A 5597-nucleotide genomic window follows, 5' to 3' on the forward strand; every position below is an offset into this window, starting at 1 on the left:
TGCGCCCCTCTCATGGCACCTTGTCTTGGCTTTATGCTACAAAGCATCACATATTCATAATATGCCTATACATATGCATGACCTATCCCCGCTTCGTATTATAATGAGCCTGAAAGTCTTTTTCATATGTTCCGCCCCGGTCTCCTCCTAGTCGTGTCTGCACAGTGTGTCCCGGTGGTCGTGGGCTGGGGTCGCAGAGATGAAGGAGCTCCTCTTCCTCACTGTTGAACTTTTTACCTCCGTTCCTTGCGCAGTCTCTGTCGCCTCCTGGACTCAGGCCGGACCATAGGGTTGGTTTTGACCAGTTTTTAGGGCTGTCTTCCTATTCCATCAGGAAGCGTTCCCTCACAGCTTCCATTAATCAAGGTTTCCATATTGTTCTGCTCTCTGGCCCATCGACTATGATCTATTATCCTATTCCATCTTAGTTATCTTTTAACTAATGGGCCTCTAGCCCCTAGCCTGATCTCTAAGTCTTCCATCTTTATCTCTAAACTAAGTTACACCTTCATTTCTTGAGTGCCTAATTTCTATATCCTATTTTAATTTCCTAGCTCCTCATCTCAATTCCCCCCTTTTCTAAGACATTAGTAAATTCTTTTACTACCTTTAATAAATTGACTCCTGATCTAACACTTTAGAAAAGTACTTGTTTGATTCCAGCCTATGCCTAAGCTGATTCTTTTTCCATGTGACATAAGCATCTCCAGTGTTCTGGCAGCACCAAAAGAAACATTTGATTAAAATACAAGTTAATACTCCTGAAATCAACAGTGTCACTACCAGAACAAAAAGCTGTTTTAACCATGCAAAATTAGGTAGCCATGACGTCAATTTTTCCCAAAGATTTGTGAAACCCCAGGACGTATCATCTTGTGCTATTAAATCACAGAATCACAGAATCAACTAGGTTAGAAAGGACCTTGAAGATCATCTAGTCCAACAATTAACCTAACACTGCCAGTTCCCATCTACACCATATCTCTCAGCGCTATGTCAACCCTACTCTTAAACACCTCCAGGGATGGGGACTCCACCACCTCCCTGGGCAATCCATTCCACTGCCTAATAACCCGTTCTGTAAAGAAATACTTCCTGACATCTAGTCTAAACCTTCCCTGGCGCAATTTGAGGCCATTACCTCTTGTCCTATCGCTTGTTACTTGGTTAAAGAGGCTCATCCCCAGCTCTCTGCAACCTCCTTTCAGGTAGTTGTAGAGGGCGATGAGGTCTCCCCTCAGTCTCCTCTTCTCCAGACTAAACAACCCCAGTTCCCTCAGTCGCTCCTCGTACGACATGTGCTCCAGACCCTTCACCAGCTTCGTTGCCCTTTTCTGGACACGCTCAAGTAATTCAATGTCCTTTTTGTAGTGAGGGGCCCAAAACTGAACACAGTCATCGAGGTGCGGCCTCACCAGTGCCGAGTACAGGGATAAGATCCCTTCCCTGTCCCTGCTGGCCACGCTATTTCTGATACAGGCCAGGATGCCATTGGCCTTCTTGGCCACCTGGGCACACTGCTGGCTCATGTTCAGCCGGCTGTCAATCAATGAAATAGTTTTAAAGCTTCCCAAATCCTATGCACATCTGTCTCAATTTGGACCTCACGATTTACAAAGGCACAGCAGCTTTGATTAATTACTGTACAGACCCCTCCTTCTTTAGCCATTAATAGATCCAAAGCCATGCGATTTTGTATAGTTACTTCTGCCAATGAATTAATCTCCTTTTGTAAATTGACAATGGCATCAGCAGTAGCGTTAGCCAAGATTTCAACAGTGGCAGAGATATTTACTATGGCTTTTTCTAATTCGCTTACTCCTAGCATAGGGATGAGCCATCTTACAAAGCTATGAAATCCGGTTCCTCTAATTACCAGGGGGTTCTCAACCTCTCTTTTCTGTTTAACCTGGTACCATAGTGTTACGGAGGCTCCCAAATGAGCAACCAACCACCAAAAATAAAAAAAATTAATTATTAACACAGTTAACTAGCTCTCTGTAAATTACAGGTTTGAATGTCTGTGAGAGGAGAACAGAACAACTTTCTAGGGTTTAACGGCAACCCAAAACGCTTTATCACTCACCTGACAAGCGAGGGCTCTCAACCTCGAGGACCTGCTCAGGGCAGCATCCCGACCCAAGGCACCTCGAGGAGTTTCCTTGGGCAGCGTCCGGGCCCAAGGGGAGAGTCCTTAACCACAGCATGCTGCTCCAGGGGACAAGCTCAAAATGGCTCCCCCAGGGGACTCCATTTATACCCAGGCCGAATCTGACCTGTAGGCAATAGCGGCTCCCATTGGCCAAAGGCCCCAATTACCGCAAAGCCCTGAGAACAAAGGCAGCCAGGAGCTGCTGCACTTCAGCAGCCAAGAAGCTCTGCTTTCATTGGGCAGATGCACCTGCCACAATCCACCCCGTGACTACAGTCATGATTCGGCTGGTTTCCTTGAAGTGGTGGTGCAGTCACCTCTTGCCTCCAAGGTTAAAAGGGAGTGCGGTCCTGGTGAGTCTCCATACTCGTTGTGGGTTGTCATCCCTAGATGATTATACAATCAAATCTTAAAAAAAACCACAACCCTCCAACCATACAATGTATTACAATCAAAATTGAAGGAAGCTGATTAACCATTCCAATTAGGAAGATTCAAACATATCCAATTAATGCTTAATATAGCAACAATTGCCTCAAGTCTCTTGTCACTTGTTATAGACTATCTTGCCAAAATGATGCAAGTTAGGACAAATTAAATTTCAACTATTTATTTTAGCAAGCGGCAATAAGCAAAACAGCGCTGGGCGGCCGGGGAGTCCTTGCTCCACCAACGGCGCGCACTCACTTCCCGAGGGTCCGTCTTTTTTATATCCTCCGCCTTCCGGTATCGGGTCTCTCTGAGAGGTGTACCCTGCGTCTGCGCACTTTGCAGCTAGGGGGTCGCTCCATCTGGGTCTTCCTCGCGTCACCAACTCCTCGTATTTCCTGCTTTCCTGAGAGTGGCTCACAAAGCTTTTGTTTATGTCTTACAGAGTATAGACACTACCCCTTTTTCCTTCTCCCCTTTGTCTTTCTCCCCTTTGTCCTCCTTCCCTTTCTCCCTCTTTTCAGTCTTTTGTACAATAGGAGTCCTTGCTTCAGCATTTCAACTTAGATAAGCACTTGCAGTCAGTTAGTCGTTACACAATGTAATAGTTAAGATTAAGCTTAGGCCTACATAGTTTATGGAATAACATGTCACGAGCTCCCAGTATCTTTAATGGAATTTGATGAACAAGCAGTTTACTGTCTATCACACCACTTTCTTCATTTTTTGACCTAAAGTGACATTAACACAATAGCACCAAGTCCAATCACATTCTTCTGAATGCTGCCAATTTCACAAGATTCATTTGCCACCACATCGTCATCCAAGTCTTGATTGTCCATATGGATCCCCATGGCCAAACAGGATGTCGAAGTCATCTGTTCCTCCAAGATCCTAACAAAAAAAACAGAACTAGGCCTCGGATCAGAACCCGGGCATCAAGTTAAAAATTAGTAATTATCTACTGGGCACTAATATGGTGAGTTCTTCCACCTTTCCCTAAGGCTTCCCAAGCATGTCAGCTATGCCCATTAGCTTGAGGGTAATATGGTGCATGAAACACCCACTCGATGCCTTGTGTGCCCATTCTTGGACCACCCCGGCAGTAAAGTGGCTCCTGTTACCTGATTAAATTGATTTGGGTGTTTCCTTCTCTATCTGCCGTGGGTGGCAATAATGATCTCACTGCACACAGCGCTTCCTCGCAGTGAGAAACTGCCCGACTGCCACAGGAGGGGGGGGGGGCGGTTTCCAGAGATCTTAACCCCCTCTCCGGCGAGCTTTTGAGCCAGTCCATAGCAAGCAATTGTCGGAGAAAGACATGCAAATGAGCCGGTCCCAGACCTGGCGGCTCCTGCAGGCTGTGCCAGCCCAGCCAGGCCCTGCAGCTGACAAAGGCCTGGATGGGCATTCAGCCGCCCATAATGGACTGTTAATTGCCACCTTTTGTTTGGTTTGGGACTGGCCACACCGGAGAATTCTAAGGGGAATGTGTACGATTTATCTTTTTCCAGTACCATGAATCACCTCAAAAATACCCTGTTTGGCAGCAGTTGGCAGTGGATATTGAGAGACACAGGTAAGGTCTGTCCCCTTAACTCCAAAACTCCACACTGCCGTGTGGTAAACACCACTGTTTACCTGCCAAAACATCAAACCCTAATATTTCTCCTTTGTTCTCGAGTTCTGCCCTCCAGCAATTGCACCAACTTCGAGATGTTACCAGTAGATTGCCCATGTAACATTGCCCGGGGTACCCCCAGTGCCAACGCCTTCCACCAAAGAGGATTCCTTCCTGAATCGTAAAACCGACCTGACTTATCCCGGGGCGGTTTAAACTCTCTACGAGGAGGCTGCTGGGGGGGGGGGGGGGGGACGGGACTTTCCGACTGACTCGCTGAACTCTCCAGCTTCTGTCTTCACCCCCACCCGGGTCAGTCCAGCCCATTTCTCGCCCATAAGTAACCAGATCATGTAACACTTCTGCCCACGTTAACACATGTACATGAAGGGCGGGGGGTTCGCTGGTTGCATTCAATAGCTCTTTGCACCCTTTCTCTGAGGGACTGGACATGGATCTTTAAGGCATCCGGGAGCCCTCTAATGAGAGGTTTAAGGTGGCTGGGATCCACCGGCGCCGCAAGCGGAATTCCAGACCGCTCCCTCTCATCCATCGCCTGAATGCCAGCCGCCTTTTGTACTCCCTTCGACAGCTCCGACAGTCCCTTTACTCTAATAGTAACAGGCTCCCCCCTCTCCTTCGGGTCCACCCCCCCAGCCCAGTAAGCCACTCGAGATGTTATCAACTGGTTACCCGCTGGTCCGTCACTTAAAAACACTCCCGGACCCCAGAAACCTCCTGCCTCGTCATCACTCAACAAAATTCGATCCCCCCCCCCGTCAAAGAAACTCTCCACAAATACTCAGTTTCACCCGGTTTACGCGAATATTTAACCTGAAGCTCACTAAGCTCAGGTCCCGTCCAGGGGGTTGTGCGGACAGAGGTTCGGGGGTTACCACCTTGTGGACTCGTATGCCTTTCTGTTTTAATGAGAGGTCGTGTTATAAATTGAGACCACAATGGACTATAATTCACTCTTTATTAATTATAGCAAGTAGAATATGAGCAAAGACAGCGCTGGACGGCAGGGGAGTCTGCGCTCCGCCAACTGCCGTGCTGAGTAGTTCAAATAGTTCCCTTTTTATACATCTTTACTTCCGTGCTCATGAGGTAGTGGAGGTACTCCGCGCATGCTTCAGTTGTTGTTAGGGGGGTCGTTTCCTGCCTCCTGGTATTTGTTGAGGCTGAAGTAAGAAGTCTTCCCTCTTTGTCTCATAGTTGATCTTTCACTCATATATCCTTATATGGGGCTGTCTTGTCCTGTTTCTTGTCGCTTCCTGGAAATCTGGTGGTTATCTTGCATGAGCAGTATCTGGTTCAGTTTGTGTGAGCGATTACAGTTATCTTATCTCACACAGGCGGCGTCCAGTGGTTGTTTGCATGAGTGGTTTCTGT

The 5597-nt window shown here is 47.4% G+C and overlaps 1 pseudogene; it reads right to left on the reverse strand.

The window, feature by feature from the left end:
• Nucleotides 1–529: 529 nt before the first annotated feature.
• On the reverse strand, nt 530–4529 carry LOC141917845 (endogenous retrovirus group V member 2 Env polyprotein-like; annotated as a pseudogene).
• Between the last annotated feature and the right edge of the window lie 1068 nt (nt 4530–5597).

This window comes from Strix aluco, chromosome W (assembly GCF_031877795.1).
Source record: "Strix aluco isolate bStrAlu1 chromosome W, bStrAlu1.hap1, whole genome shotgun sequence".
Classification (NCBI taxonomy): Eukaryota; Metazoa; Chordata; class Aves; order Strigiformes; family Strigidae; genus Strix; species Strix aluco.